Raw genomic sequence first — 22,884 nt, 5'->3', positions numbered from 1 at the left:
AAAAAAAACTGTTTTGCCTAAAGGATTAAATATAATGAGTAATACACAATTTTGGGGGGCTTGAATGAACCTCTTTATTAATACACTGTATTTTATAGTATATTAAACTATCTGATTTGGATACCAGACTCTTGATCTGTTTATTGTTACACATATTAATATACTTAAATGTAAAACATTCTTATCTACATGCCCAAGTAAATTATTTAACTGAATTTTCTTAATGTGCATAAGTATTTAGGCTCACATAGAAATCTCACAGAAAAGGAAAACAAAGTTAGACCTCAAGGCAACCTTTGTAGCATTATGACCAACCACTGGCTGCCATTACTTTGATAACAGAAAGCAACGCCTAGCTCATTTTAGCACCCATAAAATGAATTACCATTTAAGGAACAGCTAGACAACTCACAAACCTCATACAGCAGTTTGTCTGAACCAGAACTAAATAAATAATGAGGGGCTCAAATTTTTATCCACTGTGAAGGAAATACAGCCCTATTTTTACAAGCACCTTAGTCTACAATCTACAGTCATAAAATGCATATGTTGTATATCAAAAAATTGTGACATGGCATAACTTATTTGTCAGGGGATGAACATCAAGCAGATTCACAGAGTTACTGCACCATAAAACTGCACTTTTATTTTCTTGATCCAGTTGCTCTTACTGGCTGTCTTATTCAAGACATTTTCTAGATAGAACTTAAAACGAAGCTAAATACATTCCAGAGGAAGGGATAGACCAACACCTTGCAGCCACTCCTGCGGTAATCTCGAAAGGCTCTGACACGGCTCTTATTTTTTCTTATACTGATAAGAAAAAATGTTATTATATTCTATAATATTATACCTAACCTAATTTGGACTGGAGTTCAGATGAGCCAAAATTTCACCATGGGTCCCAGTTTTGGGTTTTAGATATATTCACATGATATTCCTGAGCCCAGCTACTCATAAAACATGCATACTGTCAGTTAAATAGCACTTTGATGAACTATGCCACTATGCTTTCACAAGAAATCCTACAAAAAATGAATAACTGTAGATATGATTTCCTTCACATATCCCAGACATTTTTTATTTTTTAAATATTCAGGCTAAACAAAATTAGATAAATATTGAGGAATTACTCATTTACTCATTACTTTCTTTGCTTTTTGGGAGAATGTATGAAGGGTTGATGGTGACCATCTTATATTTTAAGTTGTCAGTAAGACTTTAGGAGGGCTGGAGGTAATAGCATCTAATACCTTAACCTGCAAGATGCCCATATATAGTATTTTAAGCAATACAGTATCCCACAACTACCACCAGGTGTCAGTATGGAAATTGGTTGTATACAGTCTTGGGCTACTGGGATGAAAAGCAAGGGCAGGTAACATTGCAATTTGAAAAAAATATTTATATGCATTACATACAATATATACAAGTTTTCTTGAAAGCTAACTGGTGGCTTTATAAATTCCTTCTTTGCAGAGGAACACCATCAGAAACCAAGTCAAGGTGTTCACTTTAAGGACACTGACATTTTACAATTCATCTCTTTAGCTCAGTATTTATTTGCATTGTTTAATTGCAGTTTGTTATAGAAAAATCCTATAAAGACGCTGATTTGTGCCGTGGCTAATTGCACCATTTCTCATTTTAATATAAAGAGTGATTTTAAATAGGATACCATGAATTTGCTCTCTCAAAAAAGGAGACCTAGTCTTGAGCACAGTTACCTGGATTCTGTTTTTGTAACTTGCTTATGTTACACCTTTTGCATTTCTCTGCTTCAGCCAGGAGACTTGCCCGGGAGTAAATAAATGTGTTAATTCTTGTGGCCTCATTTCTAAACCTAAATGCTGGATGTGGCATGCAAGCACTTCATCTTCAGTCTGGGTAGATTCCGTGCATGCCTCGGAAAATTTTGTAAAACATTCATGTCCTCCCAAACACAAGCCTAGCCTGTTGTAATTCCCTCTTCGCAGGGCTTCCAGCAATGCTGCTCTGTTGCTTGCGGTCTGTGCAGAGCACAGTGGTCACGCTTACGTGCTGAACTGAGCAACCATTATCATTTTACACCTGCCCTGCATTCCTAACAGTAACTACATCAGAAGTGGCAGATTCATTTTAAGATAGCCTTGCGTGATATTAAAAACAGAGACAGAGACTCTCACAGTAGTGGAGCTCTCCCGCAATCTGCTCACCTGGCATTTACAGATTCTACCACCTTAATTACCAAAGCCTCTCTCAAGGAAAGGAAGACTGAACCAATTATGCTTTCGTGAACTGCCATTTCTCAAGTGTCCGTTCTCTTATATCACATACTCTAAAAGGGGAAAGGGGAGAAAAAAGTACCACACCAAACCAACAACAGTAAGTATTTCAGAAAGAAATATGTAGAAGCATTACTGGGATACAGGGATAGTGACTAATTTTACAATAGAGAAAATGGGCAACTGTATTTTTGGTTCATTTTTCATTTCAAATTAGTTCTGCCTATCTGGCATTACTGCTGCGTATTTGACGCTGACTTTTGCAGAAATGCCCAATGAAAGAGCTGTAATTTGTCTGATTACCTGACTACTCAACAAGTCATATAACACAGATTTTTGCCCAGCAGGGTAGCTCTGGTTTTCAGAATTTCTCCATTTTGCTACAGGGTCACCGATACTCTGTGTGCATTAGCAAAAGTAACACAAAATGTTATTCACTAAAAATTACTCTTCCATTTTTCTCATGTTTCTCACCCAACAGACACTGAATTGCTGGATGAACATTTTCTCTGCTGTTTATAACCACAAATGGAAGTTTATACTAGCTAGAAAGAACATGTTATGAGCATTCAGATATGCAAAAAAGGCTACGTAACTGTTTGCATTTATTGTTATTAACAGATTAATTCCTAAACAAACACTTCCTAGAGACAAAGGTTACTTAAAAAAAAAAAATAAAAAATCCTCCACCCATCCCACTTAAGAGTTTAAAATAGATCGAGTAGACAGGTATGTATGCAAGTTGGAAAATGTATTAGATGGACATCACGCATGATAAGTGGATTACTTTGACAATATTAAAATGAAGACCCAAAATAACATTCCTCTGGTATAAAAGCCATGTAAAAGAAGACCTGAGGATATAGAGCAAAAATTTCCTTCTATTGCTTGCATGTTGAGGGGGTGGGGGAGCTCACCACACCTTGTTCTTCTTCATTACTCAGAGCTCGGAGAGCAGATAGAAAAGGCATGACTGGTCTACTAGCGTGACTCAACTTTCTCCACGTTGCTGCCACCCAACAATAAAATGGAGCAGACACTGATCTGGTACACAAGCCTGGGCGGAGGTTGGGAGGGGTGGGGGGAAGCACTGACTACCAAAACCTGAATTCTTCTGGTCCTGCCTCAGCACTTTTGTCAGGAAACACAATCAGCAGAACTTGGATTTTTTCCCCTCTAACATTACTGCACAATCTGACCTCACACCAGTCATTACAGCAGATAATGATGGGAAATCAAATGTCAAAGTAGTAATAAACCAATCCAAGCAAGAGTTAATTTGTTTTAATCTTACAATCAGCTAGATCCATTAAGTATCAGCAACATGTTAATCAGTATCATCAATTTCAGCAGCAAGTTTCGGCTTCTTAGAAGTATTTTTGCCTTTTTCTTCTAGTGGTGCAAATCGCATTTAGGGAGTACAGCTTAAGTGCTTCTATTATATCTTCAATGTGTTAAAGGCTCTATCTCCAACTCTTCTCCCATTCAAAAAAAAACTTTAGTCAGCAAATTTCCTATTCTCTATGCTTAGTGCAAATCAGTAAATTTAACTTTTACAAACCATTTGCTTTTTATGTAGCAAGACAAGTAGATAAATCTTCCACAGAGCTCCACCAGAGAATCTTTAGCATGAATGATAATCCCAAAGACTTGTAAATATTATTGTTCATAAAATATGTTGAAATGAGTATTCCAAAAACATTTTCACTTGGCTGGACATGCAATCTTTAAGCTTTTCAGGTGGTTATGATAAAAATAAATTCATATTCATCAGTTGCTAACCGCCAGAGGGGAGTACAAAAGAGCTCTGATGAAATGCTTCTCAGTCATCTGCAAGACGACAGCTGAGTTTTACGATCTTTGTGAGTATGAAATTTTAGACTAGATATTGCTACTGTTTGATGCAACTGGACTTTTCTGTTGATTTTATTATAAGAAGGAAAAAGTCCTAAGTGAATACTGTACTACAGAAATAAGACAGCATTCAGTATGGAGGAACAGGCTGGTTTAAGAATACAGCAAATGGGGAAAAATTAGAACATTAACCCCACTCTTGCCAAGAACCAACATCACTTCCAACTTTAATCCCATAACCCAAATCACTAAAACCAAAGTCACCCTTAAAACAAAAATAAACATATAAATCCATCTCAAACCTGACAGTCTTACCTATGCCAATTCTATCTGATTAACAAACGCTCAAAGTATAATACCCCCAATTCCCAGGGATGATCCTCCTTAAGTGTACTTATCCATGAGAACTCTCATTAACAATATTAATGATTCTGTAATGGAAATCAAAACCCGCAATCATTTCTCAGCGAAGCATGAAAACGCAGTTTAGAAGAACTTGCCCTGGGAGCGACGTTTGAACCAAACTAAGAGAAATCCCTGGCCTGGAACACGATTTTTGAAATCTGATTACAAACTTAATTAATCTAAATTCTAATAGGCTGGACAAATCAAAAAGCTTCTTCAGCTGCCTAAAAGCCATCTCTGAGGGGAAAAGGCAATATTTTAAGAACTGCAGGAACACAGGTTTTGATCAAATATGACTGTCAATGAACAGCCGATCCCAATTAAAGACTTAAAGAAGAGTAGCTTAAGCATGTTATTACCAACGGCATGCTGTCCCTCAGCGGCACGAGCCTGCATTTACACCAACACAGACTGTAATGCTGGCTTGAGTTCTGACGAAAGAGTAAGTCACTTACTCTTGTAATCCATCACTAAAGTCTATACAATCTTTTCAATTAAAAATAGAATTAGGGGTGGCATTCAGCTTAGTACATATTGCCATTTACTACCTGCATCTCTCTTACCACTACATAGGCTGCATATATTTTTTAGAAAGTTACCAGTATTTATAAAGTTAGTTTTTATGTGGACATGGGTCCAAAGAACCCCATCTCTCAGAAGTCTGCAATTTTTCTGGTCAAATTGCTGCTTTAAGTTTTGTGGAACTTCACTTAGTCGTTTTAGAACAATGAAATAATCACATCAGAGTCCTTGATTAGTGGTTTGGTGTGTTTTTTTGTTTCTTTCTTTCTTTTTAAAGTAAAATCTTACTAAATATTACAACATTATCACGCTTTGTCTTCTAACGATAAGAAATTTATACCATCTTTTTCCCTGAGCTGTATAAATGCAGAGGCTATAACAGATTTGATAGGATGAGAAAAATAAATAAATAAATAAAGAGCAACCAAGCATCCAGAATAGAAGACATAGTGCTTATCTGCTTCTCTGCAGTCCCCAGAGGAGTCAAAGAACATCCATACTCTTTCGTCCTCCTTTTCCCCTTAAGTAATTTCTAGAGGCACAGTCAAACCAGGACAGTAGGCAAGTGCAACCCTGTGTATTATGTATGTTGTTGTTTTTTCCTCCACTTTATGCAAAGTGGTTTTGGGGGAAACAAAGGGGTGAGGGGAATGAAAATTTATTAACAGTTATGGTGCACAAAATAAAAGAGACTACAGCAGACTGGGGCATACTACGTACAAGTACTATACCTGTCTGTAGTACCTGGTATAAACCGTGATTCTAGAACTAATTATCACCAGTGAAATATCTCAGAGCCTTTCCACTTTTAAAACAATTTAAAAAGTCCTCTAGTCAATTTATCTGTATTTCTGATGGGCCAGACAACCTCTGGCCACCACTATAGTCCGACACTGAAAATGCCATGAAGAAGTAGCTAAGTATGGCCATATGTACAGCCAAATAGTCCTATGTGCCACAGAGTACACTGAAAAGAAAAAGCTTTGATACATAGAACATACTGAATTTCCAAGGGACAAAAAAAAAAAAAAGAAAACCTTACTTTCCCTGTGGCTGCTGTGCTACTGTAACTCAGGTCTCTACAGAGCACCATGTGAAGAACAACTGAGCCTTAAGCCTACAGTTCCTTTACAACAGCATCCAAAGCCAACAAAATTTAATATTATTTGATCAGCCAAATAATAACCACTTAACAAAACCAAAACAAACAAGGCAGCACAATAAAACATTGGTCTTTATACTACACAAACCAACTGTCCTTAAGTACTGAAGATTTCAAGTATGTCCTGACACAGAGACAAGGAACTATTCAGCACTTAAAATGTCAGTTGAAAAGACCAAAATCTCCATCCTGTGAACTTGAAACAATCTCCTTCTGAAGAAGGAATGGAATGAGATTCTTTTTGCAGAAGTGAAATGTCAGCTTGTCCCCTGTATAAATAGGGCAGCATGCCAAAAAAGGCTCTGCACTCTAACTTGTGAAATACTAAAGACCTGCGGCTGGCAGCATGAACTTTTACAAATGATATACAACCTCTCTCTTATAAAAGAAGTAGTATTTTGATAAATAAACTGAACTGGAAAAGTGCTAGCCTTCTTTACCTGTATCACGTGCACTCAGAACAGGAAGCATCACCTGTTTATGCTTCTATGGAACAAAGTGCAAGAGCCACCCAGAGAAATATGGTTTGAACTTCGTAGTAATTTAAAAACTTATCACTGACAATGCAAGCTACTCACATATCAGATGTAGGAAGTCTGATTCACACAACAGACTAAACTGTATTATTTCAGAATATAAATAATCCTTGTCTACAGCCCTGAAGGAGAGGAAGAAGTTGCAGCATCTATTGCTTGCCTTTGAATCACACATAAATGGGAGGTGTTCGCTGCTCTTCTCTCTCCTCTTTTCCAGGAGCATCTCATTAGGCACACGCAGGAAGACTGCAGCCTAGCAACAAGCCATCAATATTGCATTTTGCATAACTCATGAAGAATTCAAATTACTTGTTTGCAAACATCCGAGGAATACGAATATGCATCACTAAGAATTCAATTTAGTTTGAAACAGTTCCATTGTTTCTTTTTAACAATTCAGTGATTCCTTGATTTTGCCTGAGTATAGTTGAACCTTAAGTTAACACGTTCTGATTTCTTTTTTCAATAACTTGGTGCCTTTACCTTTTGTGTGTATCCTGGATAACTGTTTTCCAAAAATAATATTAAAAACAAAACCTTAACCCTCCAGAAAAACAACTACCTTTGAAAAATTCTGCAGCAGGATATGTTCACAGGCTATAGAGTTAGGATTATTACTTGCAGCCCAAAAGGCTTTAAATAATGTCATCTATCATGTCATCAATATTTCTTTTAACATTTACAGCTTATCACATGTTTAGATTTTACGTAATTATTTATTTAGACACTCAATAGGTTTCTATACAGTGGTTGTATCCTAGTTTTTTCTTTTAAAAAACATATTTCTTACATATGGTATTGAAGATAAGTAATGAAAAATCAGATTTTATAATTTCTGCTTCAGCGAACTCAGAGAATCTCTCTCAGGAGTAGCTAGGGAATAAAAACACTAAAAATAAGCTGAAATTAATACACTGGAATCATAGATCTTTTGTCACCCTTTATAAAAGCAGATACCCAGAAAATTGAATGAAACTTCTGTATTTATAGCTCTTTGACATAGAAAGCTGGATATGTTTCATGTCATCTTGTGTACTACCAGCTGAAAAATCATGCTCAGACGGTACTGTTAAATGGAAAGCAACTCTAGTTACTGTTTCAAGGACAAATGGCTCATTTTCTAACATAAATCACTGCTCAGAAAGTTTCAAATAACTTCTCACAAGCAGTATTAGCAAGCTGATGTAACTGCAATGAATTCGCACCAGTTCTTTAACCGGTAGATGACATTTCACTGTGGAGCTGCAGGAACTTCAAACATGTCATGTCCACCAATGCTTGTGCTCTTTCCAGGGACCAGTTATTGCAAGTTCAGAAAGATGAAAGGGGAAAAATATCACTGTAGGGCATACATGGTCCCTAGTTGTGTGGTCACACACAACTTTTAATACCGTGTAGAAAGCAGTATTATCAGCATTAGAACAGATGTAAGATTTTAACAGAAAAAAAAAAAAAACTTAAGTAAAGGCTCAGTCATTGTAAGTTTTATGATTATGATTTTTATCATGAAATTATGAACGTTATTATTTAGGAATTCTAACCTGGTTTGTATCTCAAATTTAACTCCACTGAAATGGTGAAATATAACAAAGGATACAGCCAAATCCAGTTTTCTACCATTACTTTAAGTAAATTTGATATAAGTTTTAAAAACTCCCAAATTCCATAAAATAATCTACTGTATGAAAAATGAAATAATTTCTGCCTATGACACTAATGTAACAACAGTGAGACTAGTTGTTGGAACAGCCAAAAATTAGCAGTGTCCAGTCAAACCTGGCAGACTCACCTTCATAAATGCATAGAAATTCCCAATGCATTCATAGTAAAACAGTATTTTGGGACAAAAACTTGGCATCCAGAGAGCCTCAGCATATGGTCAAACCCAGACCTTGACATAAAGCTTAAAACACGGAACAGTTTATGCATCGCTTCTGAACTATGAACAGATGGCAGCAGTTTGAATTGTGTTGGAGAGAAAGGGTCACTATTGATCTCCCCTATGTGCAGCTTACAAATGAGATAGATACAGATATTTTAAGAAGAAATACAGAACATTCAATAGCTTAGAGAGCAGCTATTACTTAATCAAATACCTAGAGGTAGTATGAAGACCTAGGAGAAAAGATGCGCACAGTTAAAACTCTACAACAAACACAAGACTGTATTTTAAAACATTAAGAAAACAGATTTTGCACATCTTAGTTAAGGAGGCAAAGCAGAACACATTAGGGTCCAAGAAAAAGATTTATAAATAATTAGACCCAGCAACATTTTGGCTTCCAGTTCTTGCCACATTGCTTTCAGCACATTTGTACAAAAACAAGTCAAATGAACTGAAAACAGTGTTTAGTCTGTTCTAAAAAAGTTCTAAAAATAAGTTTCTAAAAATATGTTCTTTAAACTGTCTACATACAAGATTATGCCCAGAAATTATGACTCCATATTAAGGTAGTCTGGGCTAAAAGTAATAAATGTGCTAAGATCCCCAAAGATTGTGAACTTGCTTTCAGGAAGTCAGGGGGTGGCGAGGGGGAATTTTTGCAATTAGAAGATCCCTGACGGGGTTGCCTTAGAACTCAGCTGATTACTTCCAGTTCAGAAAATCTTTTGGGACAATGGCAGACAGCTCCTATTGTCAGCCTCATTTACGGTTATTTTAATAGCTCCAGCTTATTTCTGTCAGCTAGGCTCCTTGTACGTCAGGCTTTCAGACAAGCACTATAATTGTTATATGGGGAGGAACAATTCCATATTGCTGAAGCTCAGTGTAGAGGGACAATCTCCACCCGATGACTTACACATTAGGGAAACAAAGTGTCAACTCCTATGACAATAAGAAAAATTATTGTAATACAACAACATACAAACTATATTTCTTTGAAGAGAGAGCGTGTAAAACAAGCTTTGTTACTGATGCGATCAGTCATTCATTATTTGAGAGAAAACATGCTGCAAAACATGACTCCACCATGGAAGCCACATCAGCATTACAGCAGGTTTGTGAAATTTTGTGAAATATTAGTGAAAACAGAAACAGCCAGCATATTGTGGGCCAAACGCTGCTCTCAGTATCCACAAAAGCAGTTCATCTTACTCTCTTGTATGAGCAAACTTTGCAGAAATGTGATGCACATCATAGTCCCAGTTGTCCACCCCCTTACTCAGGGCAAACTCTTATCTTCAGCTAGACGCAACTGGTTTCTGTGTCCCAAGAAATATAATTACACAGCTGTCATAAAAATTGGAATAATTCACTATATTTAAACAAAAATACTTTGGGATAATATCGGCTACACTATTCAGTTACCTTTAAATCCTGCTCTCTTAAACACAGGTCACGCAATTGTAGAAGTTTGACTGAAGCTGTCTGAAATTTAGAAACAAATGAAGGGTTGGTTGTACAGGCCTAGGACTTGTTTATCTAAAAATGAAATGTTATTTCAACAAATTTTTAGTGTGTGTGTATGTACTTGATTGTGTATAAGCAAGTTTGTAAGAATGTGTATATATACTCACATATAAATAAGCAGGTACCCTTAAGAACTGCAGCTTCACCCAGTAAAAACCTTAACTTTGCTGTCAGCCTTCCCAGTACTAAGGAATTGTTGACAATGTGAATAGTTGTGTTACCACTCCAATAAATTTAACTGGGAAATGGGGAGCCTCTGAAGGGGAAATTCCTCTGCAAACAGCCTCAGGAATTTCAAAACTAACTGGAGTTGACAGATTAACCTAGGCTCCCCCTTAGGCAGAAGAAGAGGCTACAAGGAAAATAACGAGACACATGGGGAAGCCAATTACACACAGGAAAAACATATTTAATTGTACAGAAAGTGGTTTGTTGATCCAGAAGGATGTAGTTGTTTAGACCTCTGCAAACTATTAAAATACCTTGACAGTTCTACAAGTAGAACGCTTTTTGTCTGTAGATCTCAAAGTTCAACAACTGTCCTAAATAAGGAAAATTGTCTTAAGCAACCCAAGAATCTTTCTCCTGCATACAGCATATTTCTCTCTAATTCCCTTTTTGGTTGCAATTTGAACAATTGCAGTCTACCACATACTACTTCCATAAAAGTGATTTTGAAAGCCTAACAAGTTATGCAGAGCAGTCCCATTGTGCAGTAAGAAGCAATTACAGCCGCGTTTCACAGCACCACTGGCTCATGACTTTTTACATGCAGGAACAGAAGTTTAGCACGTGCGTGGTAGCTATACTAATTTGTGTATTGAACTACTGCAATTTTGCTTCAAGCTTTCAGTCTCCAGACTATTTTCAGGTGCAGAAACTGCTCGGGAACAGTGACAGTTGCCAGAGCAAGTCTGTGCTAGAAAGGATATTGATACACATGAAAAGGCAAGAAGCATGCTGTGAAAGTACTGCAAACCCAGGCTGCTACTGCTTTCATGTTACTACTCCAGGCAGCTGTATGCACAACGGCACCCTATTACTGCCAAAAACACTGTTCCTAAACAGCTTAGTGTGTACGAAGAAGAGCTGATGTACCTGTGGGTATGGGAGTGTTAGAGAACAAAGCAAATCAATGAGGTCATGAGATTAAAGCAGCTGGGATCCAGTGACATCAAAAGACATTCATCCTCATTCTGACAGTGTTTTATTAACCTTAAAAAGTACCCATTTAATTATTCAGACTTTATTTCTACTTGTGTATCTAGAGGGGATCTAGTGTCGATCAGTACTTGCCATACTAATTTTATTTGCCTTTGTGTATGATTCAAAATAAACAAAATGCCATTCAAAGAAGTGTTTCTGAACTTGCTTCTGAGTGAACACTGACTACAGGAGAGAATAGATCATTCATGAAGACAAAGAACTTTGAGATTTGAAAAGAGTTAATTTTCTTTCGTTACAATGATCATAACAAGAAAATGAGAAATCGTCCACATATAAGCAAATTATTACACATACACTGAAGAATCAATACTTAAAAACTAAAAAGTACAGTTATACCTAGAAAACTAGAAATGACTTATTAGATCTCAAGTTTGCTTAATTGCAAGTTTCCTGGTGTGATTTTTTCTGTTTGTTTTCCTTCACATAAAACTCTGCAGGCAGTTATCCATTATTTATTAGAAATTTTCTGGAAGGAAAAAAAAAGAATAACTAAAGGTACTAGAAGCTAATGCAAGTTAACAGTCTAAAAAATTAAATAATCTATAGATTTCATTTGCTCCATATTTATTGCTTAATAATAGAACTTGCAAGCATTTGCATAAACCCAGAGCATTTCTGTTGAATTTCTGCTGGAAACCTCCACTAGTTACTCTCCGTAGAAACATTTTTCAATTAAGATGATTCTGCACCTTTAGTAAAAACACCAAAGAGAATGAGTTATGTGAATGAAAAACTCTTGGTCAAACAACAAGTTAAACTGTCATAAAATCATGATAAAGCCTTGATCAACTCCTTCTATACTAGAACACAATGTAAGTGAAAGAGCACTATGATACTGTAGGTAACTGGCAGACTATTTAGGCACAAAATGTATTTTGCTCCTGGACCACTGAAGGTTTTTCCTTGTTTTAAGTAATTCAAAGAATATGCAGAAACTAGAGATGGAATTGCATCAGGTGACTTCCTCAAGTCTTCGTATTTGTGCAGAACTGTTCTCAAAAAATGCTGGCCATTCTTGTGTTTGACTAGACTGAGCTACTCAATTTCCAAAGGATTTTTAATCACCTCTGGAATTACAGACATTACACGGCATACATTTCTAACTCCATTTGCTCCTATCATCACATGCTAGGTCAATATTCACTCCAAATTTAATCCACATAATCTGCAGTAATCTTGTTCTCACTGTAATCATCATTCCCTTAACTTATTAAGAAACAGTGTACCTCAAAATTGACTTGTCAACTTGACAACTCATCTTTTTTTCCCTAATACTGTAGCACCTGTATTTATTTTTAACACTAATTTTAACAAAGGCATTCTTCCATGTCAGATCTTCTAATTACTTCTTTTTGCTACCATCATTTGGAAGATTTAAGTCAGTCCAAAATGTCACCATTCAGCATGAATATTTAATGTACGCAAAAAACTAAATTGAAAAGTGCAGGTTCCAAGATATTTTTTAGCAAGCACAGTTCTTGATCTCTGGGCTTCCGTCCTTACTTGACACACAAGTCCCACTTTGGAAAACTAGTCAGAAGTGGTATGAAGTAACAGGGACTAAGAACTGGTTAGGTCTTTATTATTTCCCCTCCTCTCCTCCCAGAGCCATGTTTTGCCTAAATGCATACACAAAACAATCCTGAGGACTTCTTAGCAAGTTGTCATTTCTTCTTACACATTTTTTACTTTAAAATGTTCTGCACAAAGCCAGGCAACCCAGAAATATTCCTGTCCTAGCTAGTAGCACAGGTATGGAAGTACATATCCAAACAGCCATTGAAGAGAGAGACATACGTAATTTTCCTCCATTTCTGATTAATTTGCTGGAATTGGTTCTGTAATATTCAAAGTACCTTCAAAGTGAACTATGATACCAAACATCCTTATGCAAAGGCATAGTCATCTTTTTTTCCCCCACCCGAAGTAATTAACGTTCCTTGCATGGGCAGCTGGACATTTGTTAATCATTAACTGTTTGTGTAAAAAAAGAAAAAAGCACAGGGAGAGAAACTGTTAGCTGTTCTTCACAATGTTACACAACAAGAAATCTTTAAGACAGAAGATGTAGTGAATAGTGTAAAATTATTTAAAGTAAAAACAAATTGTTGTATTATCACAGCATGCTCAATATTTGACAAGAATATCTGTCTTTTTGACACTTTCCAGGTTCAAAGCTGAGTAATTAGCACAGGAATTTAACCAATAAAAACAGCACTTTAACTAAAACAGAAAAAAGGTGTATTTAAAAAGACGAACTATGATGTTCTTGGGAAGTAAAATAATACATATAACCAAAATTGTAGCACCAAATATAATAGAGGCATAACCAATGAACACATTCCAACCTTATCTAGAATCACTTTGATTCACTCTACCTTGCTTTCATTACAGGAAGGGCACAGCAAGGGCATTCCTCTCAGATCAAACAGAAAATTCCATAGACAGAAGTTTCCACATGTCTGATTCGTTGCAGATTAAACCCTTATCATTAGACAGCAATCTCTAATTTTCATAGAGACAGGATATACCCTGTCATGGCAAATCTACAGGCAAAGGATCGGGGGGGGGGGGGGGCAGGGGTATAAATCTGTAGAATGGAGATATATTCTCACTGAAAAAGCTATGCACCTCACTCTCACAACTTTAGAGAAATGGAGGGGACAAGGTATAAAAATATATGATCCCATACATAACTCCATTCATGCATTCCATCATAGCTTCTTTATAGGGCAACTCTTTCAAGCTGAACTACCAAGAACTCTCTCTGTGCATAAATACAACTGGGACTACAGGCGACACATGAAAATTCTGTTCAGTTTTAGCACATTAGGTTACCAAATTCTTCATTTCTTTACCCATACAACTGTAGCAGTTCTGTAGTGCTCATACACATTAACATGACAGTCAGTGTAAAACGTATAGGTAACAGAATAGCCTTCTGAGAATTTTTAATATCATAATCTCCTAATCCTTAAATCCTGTACAACATATTAATTTTGTATAAGAATTTCTGTACAAATATTTAATTCCAGGAATATTTTTTTTGTTATTGTTTGTTCTTAGTTTACCATGTAGAGGTGGATTCAGGCTTTTTACATCAGCAAAATAAAAATAGTCTTTTGTATAAATAACCTAAAGCTTGATTTAGGAAACATGCAGACTTTGGAGCCAATCCGTGCCCGTGAAGATTACTCTAAAAAGTACACTGGGCCTTAAAACAACGCAACTACAAAATGTTCTGTGTGTAACGTCGCCTGTCAGGCAGGCGAGATTCTTTTCTGGCGTCAGTGATGCCACAACTACAAGTCTGCACAGACACAGCTCTAAGCAGAAAGAACTCAAATGATCGTCTCTACTGGTAGCTCAAGACAATTTATACCCACTAGCTCAGCAGTTTGCTCTTTAGCCCTAATGTCTACCAAAATTAGGCAACTCTTTACAAAACCTGCAAATGTATCATTTATCCTTGTTCACAAAAATTAAAATTAAAAAGAAGCAGCTAGTAGAAGCATGGATAAAACAAAGCAGGGAAACCTCCTTTCTGACTAAGGAAATTATCTGTTACAGTCCTGTGGCTAGATTCTTTGGCCACTTTTGGTTTTCCCCAAATTCCTCTTTGATGACACTGGAATGCTAGAGATTTTTTTTATTTTTGTTGGGCCCCACAGAGACTGCTGAGCTGGAACTTTATTCTTGGTCACTTTCAGATGACTAGAGCAATTAAATCACAGATGAAACACAAATTACATAGAGATTGTAAAATGGACCTGCAAACTATAGTTTCAGCAAGGCCAAAAGTATTTTTAGGTCCAAGATCTAAAGCTGCAATACCGCTTGTTATGAACTGTGGAAGTTTGCCAAGTACTCATGTAGGTTTGTCCTTTGTTAAATATGTCCAAATGCTGTACGATTAAAGTTTAAAATCTTCAAAGAAAAGAATAAACATTACGTAATCATTTTCAAGCTCCTCTCTTTTGACCTTAATATGTACTTCAAAAGCTAAGCAGATGCTTAGTAGGAAATAAATCCCCAACTCAACAGATGTACCAACAGCGATATGGCAAGATGCACCTTCCATAGCTTTTGGCAACCCTTTGCTTTTATTATTCCTCTGCTCACAAGTGCTTTTCAAGTCAAAGAGAGGCCTAAACAAGTTAATAGACCCTTAATATGTACTCCGCTGCCTGAATTGATTGCTGCTTATAAGGTAATCTTTGCAACCACATGTGGCTCAGCCTCAGCTCATCTCCTACAGAGAGGCAGCCCCTAGGCAGCTCTGTTTTCATCAGGCAGAGTTGTAGCCCAATCAACACCTTGCACAACAAAGCAGTCCCTCACTTTCAGCAGAAGCAGAAGAGGATGGGAACCCAAGCTTTTGTATAGATTCTCTATTTGGCAGCTGAGGTGATGTTTTGCTCAGCAGGATACCTAAAACAACTCTCAAAGTAGTTTGGAAGATCCCCCTGCCAACAGCAAAACACAAGATGAATATGTTTGTCTAAAACTAATTTAGCTTCTTCCAAAAGCCACCTTGTCAAAGCCACATTAACAACCTAATAGCACTCTGTGATTTAGCACCATCACAAATGCAAATCATACAACTTCATTCGAGCCTAGAAAAGCAAGGTAATCAGCTAGCTCCAGGACAGATAGGACCTCGGTGACCCTAGTGCAAACCTGGGCATAATCCAGGGCTCCTTAATGACTGCCAGACAAACTCAGTATTAGCTCCAAATGCCATGCTCTTCTCTAGCACCGTTTACCCATCTGAACAGTAACCCAAACATAACAGAATCATCCCAAAATTTACCCAGCTGCACCTTCACTGCCAGATCTTAGCTCAAATGAACATAATTAGGCTTTAAATAACTGCAGGCCGGAGTTGCGACCAGACTATAAAATTAACCAGGTAATCCCTTCTGAACTTGGGTATTTACATGCACAACTAAACGTGAGCACCTGGCTAGGCTATAGGTACCAGCAATAATGCAACACAACACTCACCCAAAGTTAGTTATCTCCTAAAGAAAAGCTTTCTGGATTGCTTTTTGGATAGCAGTGAATTTAGGACTTGTCCTCAGTCTAGCTGACAACAGGTCTCTGGCTCTAACCTTTACTTCTTTGAACAAACACAAGTTGTGCTGAAGTGGTTATATACATCTTCAGAAAAAGTTTTGAAATTTCTCGTAATACTAAAAGGGATTTGAAGATAAAAGTTATTCTTAGTGAGCTTCTGTTACAGCTATTTGTTCTGTCTAGTAAAATTAAATCTGTGCCAAACACTTCATTTTTAAAACCATAACAAATTGGTGGAAAATATATTTTAGTTGCATGAAATTTTAAACAAATGTTTTTGAACTCAAATTATTACTCAATCTAGGCACAAAGTATACAAATATATGGGGTGTTTTTGTTTTTTTCTTTTTAAACATAACTACTTTTGCCTTGCAGAATGGCCCCAGTTTGGCTCAATGCCACTGAAGAAAAATTCTGTACGAAGAGTGAAGGCATGCAGATCTTCCTTGAAAATAAGAGTGAAGATTATACAGAGATGATGCTGAGCACACTCAAACCCAACACATATCATTACCTGGAAAGCAGAAGATATCCCATTCTAAAAATAGCCTACACTAAGATAGCTGTAATCAACCACCTCCACATTATGCCTCCACAAATTAAATGGCCTGCACACAACAGACAATAGTCTCTCTTGTCACGCAGACTAAACTAGGCTTTCAGCTCTGCTCTACTACATGTCTACATGTCTGACTATCATTGAAGATTCTGGTATGGAAAATAAGTCATCAAAATATGGGATAAATGCTTTAAAAGACAAATTATTGACTTTGGGTGGCCATAATTTGCTAACTGCCTTCAATATTTATTGCCACAACCACCCTTTTCTTCTGCTGGGCTCTGGAGAAGTTTGGAAAGGACTCACAAGACTACCAATGGAGGAGTTGAAATGGGCAAACCTTGTCTCTCAGTTATATTAATTCAACTTGATCTTATGCTGCTGCTCTTTCCCAATTCAATATCAAAGCTAGGGAATGCCCAGCTACAGCATAAAATAAACATGCCACTGGAAAAAACACTGAATACATCAGCATGAAAACGTCTTTCAAGAGCAGGCAGCTACAAAATTTGTCTTTGCTTGCCCCTCTTCACCTTTTTAAAATATTCTCTCTCTCCCTCTCTCTCTCTCTCTCTATATATATATATATATTATTTTATAAGCTTTCCATAAAAGTAGAGTTTACAAAGAGAATGTCTTTCTGACCTAAACTGCTTCCTGTTTCCAGAGCACGGACAGTTGCCTATGTTTGTTTTTAATAACAACTCTGACACTTCTACTACTACTAAAAAAAAAAAAAGAGAAGGCATAAAAGACATCTATCACAAACTCAGAAAATGTCCTTTGAATTCCTTTAAGAGCTTTAATCATACCCTCTTCAAACAAATAAAAGATGCCAGTTCTTATATAATTTTCCAAAGAATGAGTTTAATAAGTTGCACTTGAGTTCCAGGTTTTGACCTGAAATTCTGTTCCAGATGCCGGTGTGGCAGCTGACCGATCAATCCCAGAATCCAAGGAAAAACCTCCATAAATCCTGTGATTAAAAGAAACTCCTCGTCCTCTCATCTGAGTGGAATTTGAATTTCACTCAAATCTCCAGTGTACATACTACAGTCAGGTTTCAGCTCTCAGATGTTAACTGAAGTGCTGACACACAGCCCCTTACGGGAAAGATTAACCTTCCAAATCAACATCCATAGTCCTAAGAGCCTAATTTTAAATTAGAGTTTATAGAACCAAGTCATTGTTCCACAAGACTTTGTTTTGAACAAAATGCTTCACAATAATCTTAGAAATTCTGAGTCTGGTACATTTAGACCTCAGTCACTGCAGGAAGTTAGCTGCAATAGCTACATGGGCAGATCATTTACCATAAGTACCACTAGCAAAGTAATGTGGCAGTACAGAACTCAGTGGGAGGTTGAAAAAACTTCTGCGAAGCTAATTAGATACTTGGGAGATTAGTCTGTGCTCTGAGCTTTATTGACTTCAGTACCTGAACTAGCTAGGACAAGAATTTCCTGTGCAAAAAGCTGCAACCATTTAGTATTCTTCAGGAGTAGAGCACCTCCTAATCCAGCTCTCTCTTCAAAAAGAGTGGAAAGAAGCATTGAACTTTGCAAGTCGAAAACACTGAGAATCCACTCCAAGAAGGTCTTTTTCCCATTTACTTCTCATTTTTACCTAGTCAAAATATTCACATAAGAAGTTTTAATGTCAAAACCTATGTGCTGATGAGACTGTATCCGTGAACAGAAGCTAAGCTGGAAATGTCACTGACAAATGTAAGCAATCAGGAAATTTTAAAGCACATCCTCATAGCCTGCCATATCAAACCCACCAGGAATATTCTTTCCTGGCTATCAACATCAACCTCATTGCAGTTTTTAATCTCATGTTTAACTGTTTCTTATAAAACAAGATTTGTTCAACACTTTCTCAGGTCATAGGTCACTGAAAACTATTAACAATCAGATAGATCACAGAATTACAGAATGCAACAATTCCGAATAAACAGAGCATAAAGTCACCACATAGCTTTGACAGCAGCACGGCTGGAACACGCATAGTAGAAATTTGGAAATTGTTAGGAACCCCTGGGGTTTGTGTTTGTTTTAAATTTAACCTGCACGAAATTAAGTTGTTACATATACTGGTGTTTATGACTTATACAAACAAGGTAACAAACAGAGGTAAACAGAAGGGAAAACTTCAACATGAGGCATTCACTGAAAGTGAGAAGAAAGTCCCATATTTGTAAGGCTGCTGAACTCCAAGTATGAGGTTGCCGAACTACAATTAACTTAAAACCAAAGTCATACCATTCTCAGTTTTTATTAAAAACACCTCTTCCACCTTCACATGGTTTACGACTGTATTAGTAAAACAAACCTAGAAAACGTTCCCAGGCATTGGAAGTTGCTTCTCTGTATTGCTAAACTGCTTTTGGCCTGTGCCAGGCACCGCTCTCCCAGACAGTGCCAGGACAGAGCTAGGAACTGACGAGCAGCAGCGACCATGCCCAACAGTCTGGGTGCAGCCACCCTGTTTGGAAGGTACCACAGTTGTTAGGTCAGACACAGCCCATTTGGCTTCTGTTCCAGAAAACACCACTGGTTTAGTAGATATCCAAAAGGTACTTACGCGTTCTGCTCCACTGATGATCACCGTATCTAATATTTGCTAATGCCTGTATTCATTGTTAAAACTCAAAACCAGCGAGCGGTAGGATGATTAAAAAAAGCTCAAAAGCCAATGAGTGCTGAAGATACAGAATTTGAACTTGTCCCTTAGGTGCAAATGTAAACCCTACCCTGCCTTTTAATTAATGCAATTTTGAGAGCACTACAAAGAAACGTTAACATGCTTATTACGTGTTAGCAATACTCTGTACCTTTTAAGAACATAATTCAGTACTTCGCTCTATGTAGTTAAAATCCTATTCATTCTCCTTAATGAATTACTGTCTTCCCTGCTGGAAATAGTTCTGGTAATATTAAAAAGTGTCTCATAGCCATTAAGCTTTATTGATGGTATTTTGTGCACAGAGATAGTGTAGTAAAATGAGTTTTCCTCCACATTCCCCCCCTTAATATTTTTTTACTTGCTCCCTTAACATTCTTTACCAAAACAAATAATCTTTCCTTATTAAGGTAGTGAGGTTACACCCAAAAATTACATGACTCCAAGGGAGCACTACACAAGAAAGAATCCACTAACGGCCACTGAATATTTGCAAGCCCCACCTAATTCAAGAACTCCATAACAGAAAATAACCAGTTTGGGAAACTATTAGAAAGAAGTACCATGTGTCTGCTCTGTTCTAGTTCTTTCTTAAACTGCTAGAGATGGTGTATAAGTTTAAACAGACCCTTGTTCTAATTAAGCACAGTATTACTTGTGTCTTTTCCAGTCAACAAATTAGTTTGATCATCTGAAATTTTTGTTATTGTTAGAATTGAATTATTGTTCTGTAAGCCTCACACACAGCAACTTAAACACAGGTTACTGAAGGAACCATAAGATTCCTGGTAACAGGTAACTAAATTACGGGATTCAAGACCAGTACAAAGGTTATCAGGCACAAACTTCAGACTGCCACATCACCCTTGACACCATTCTGGAACTAAGCTATGCTCTGGGAAATATCCACAACTGCAGAAACTGAGAAAACACCTGCTGGTGGTAGCCTTGCCAGTTGACCTACATGGGAAATTTCTGATAAAGATGTTTGTAAAATTATCCATGGTTTATTAAAATAGTTCAAATAAATCATCAGTAGGGAAACTTTACTGGGAGCACAAGTGCTCAGAGTCCAGCCACTCCAGTACACATAAGGTTAGACAGAACTGGACGCAAAGGAATTCAGTTTGAAACTTCCTTCATTTCTGAACAGCTTTCAAGATGGGCTCCTGTTTTCCACAAACACTGCAGTGTCCTAGGACGTCTATACTCCCAAAGTCTGCTGACTCCCTCAGCTGTCTAGATTTTGAGCGCTAGAAAGAAAACCAAAACCAAAAGAAAACTCTGAAACGAGATAAAAACTAGCTCTCAGTAATAAGCCAGAAGCCCTGGTATCTTTAGGAAGAGAACAGCCTGCTTAGCACAAATTCCTTGGAGAAGGACAAGCAGATACTGAAGAGAACTAGTAATGGTTCCTCTCATTTAACAACTGAAAATCTATGTGGAAACTAGTTCACCAGATGCTGCTGATCCTATAATAGTGTCACATACACCCCGGTGGGTGACACTGAATGGCCTCATTCACCTAACCTGTACAACTGGAAGAAATACTAGCAGTTCTTTCCAACACCTTTTTTCACATACTAGAGCTTCCATCTTTTATTTCACCTTTGAGAAGTGCAAATACTTAATGAAAACGCTCATCCTTATATGTAACTACAACAACAAAAAAAAACAACAATAGAAGACATTTTCCCCTACTGCCTGCTGGTATGGTATCTGGGAGGAGAAAGAAAAAGGTCTCAATGTTGCCTTAGTACCATATAACTTCTGCTTTAGGTTCTCCTCCAGGCATTTCTTCTGTCATTTGTTAGATTCACTCATTTGTTGTAAAACTGAATTGTCTGACTCAATCTATCAAATCCTACACTTGCTTTCATTTCTAGCAGCATGAGTGAATGTCAGCAACCCTCCCTGACACGCTCTCCCTGTATGACCTCCCACTTTAAGTGGTCTCTGGAGATGGAGTTTGCTAAACCCCTCATCGACTACAGTGATAACCAACAGTTTCACTTTAATTATCTCAGCAGGCAGTCTGTACGAGTGACTCATAAAGCACCCTAAGATGATGTGTACAGCGAAAACAGAAAGGATTTTCCATCTTCCTCATCTCTGAAGTGGCAGTGAAAACGGGAAACACTACTTTTCAGACATCCTTATGACCACCTAAGAACTTCTGTAACACGACCTTTGGCTCAGTGCCCTCCCTAGAAGTAACAACCCACTGATACTTAGTACAAGGATAAAAGAACAGGTCAAGTAGCGAATTATGGTCTCCTTCCTCACCCACTTGGCTTCCAATTAATGACTTATAAGCCAGAGATAGCATAAGGCTGAACCTCAAAATAAACTCATTAGTATCGTTTATTTACTTTAGTCATACTTTTGGTCTCTATAACTTCCTGGGGAAATGAGCTTCTTGACTTTATTACACCGCATGTGAAAAATACTTCCTTTTCGGTTGGCTGCATGTTAACTGTGTGCAACCATTTCTTACATTGTAGTACATAGAAAGTGTGATGGGGAAGGTGCTACAGAAAGTATTGCAATTTTATAGGCTATCAACTTGCTCTCTACCTTTCCCTACTGTTGTCATCTTTATGAGCTAAGAAATATTTATTTGAAAGCTATAATATGACCACCTACCAATTCATTCCTAATGCACTTTTTCTGCGTCATCTTGAAAAGCATCACAGATTGAAGCAATTAGACAACAAAGTAATCAAAGCAACTCCTGAATTTAGCAGTATGGGCACATTGGGGCCTCCATTCAGATATTCACTTCTAAGAGTTTGGACAGAACTGCAGACAGTCAGACAACCTATGAAAACCAGCTGGCCTAAGTCAATGGTAAGTCTTAAAAAAAAAATGCTCAAAAATAAGTGGCAAAGTTATATTAAGTTCTCTTTTGAAAAATGCCAGAAAATTTCAGAATTTCAGAAGGATAAAAATACCAAACACTAATACAATTTCATACCTTTTGAAGCATAGAATAAAAAGAAAAACTACTAACACGGAAACAAAAGCTTGAAAACCAGCAACAATTCCATGCCTAGGACTAATTGATGCTTCTAACACCATCAGTCATCTATTATTTTTTTTTCTGCAAATGTGACTGTTGTCCTCAATTCCTAGAAGCAGGGGATAAAACAATTTTTTAACCACTGAAAATAGTAGAC

At 37.2% G+C, this 22,884-nt stretch overlaps 1 protein-coding gene across 6 annotated transcripts in view; it reads right to left on the bottom strand.

Annotated features, from left to right (window-relative positions):
* The window catches only part of FAT1 (FAT atypical cadherin 1), a 109,191-nt gene that overhangs the window by 73,576 nt on the left and 12,731 nt on the right, over positions 1–22,884 (bottom strand). The gene's annotated exons all lie outside the window — the stretch shown is intronic.

This window comes from Anser anser (genome assembly GCF_964211835.1).
Source record: "Anser anser genome assembly, chromosome: 4".
Lineage (NCBI taxonomy): Eukaryota > Metazoa > Chordata > Aves > Anseriformes > Anatidae > Anser > Anser anser.
The sequence above is the reverse complement of the archived record's forward strand: the minus strand, read 5'-3'. Positions and strand labels throughout refer to the sequence as shown.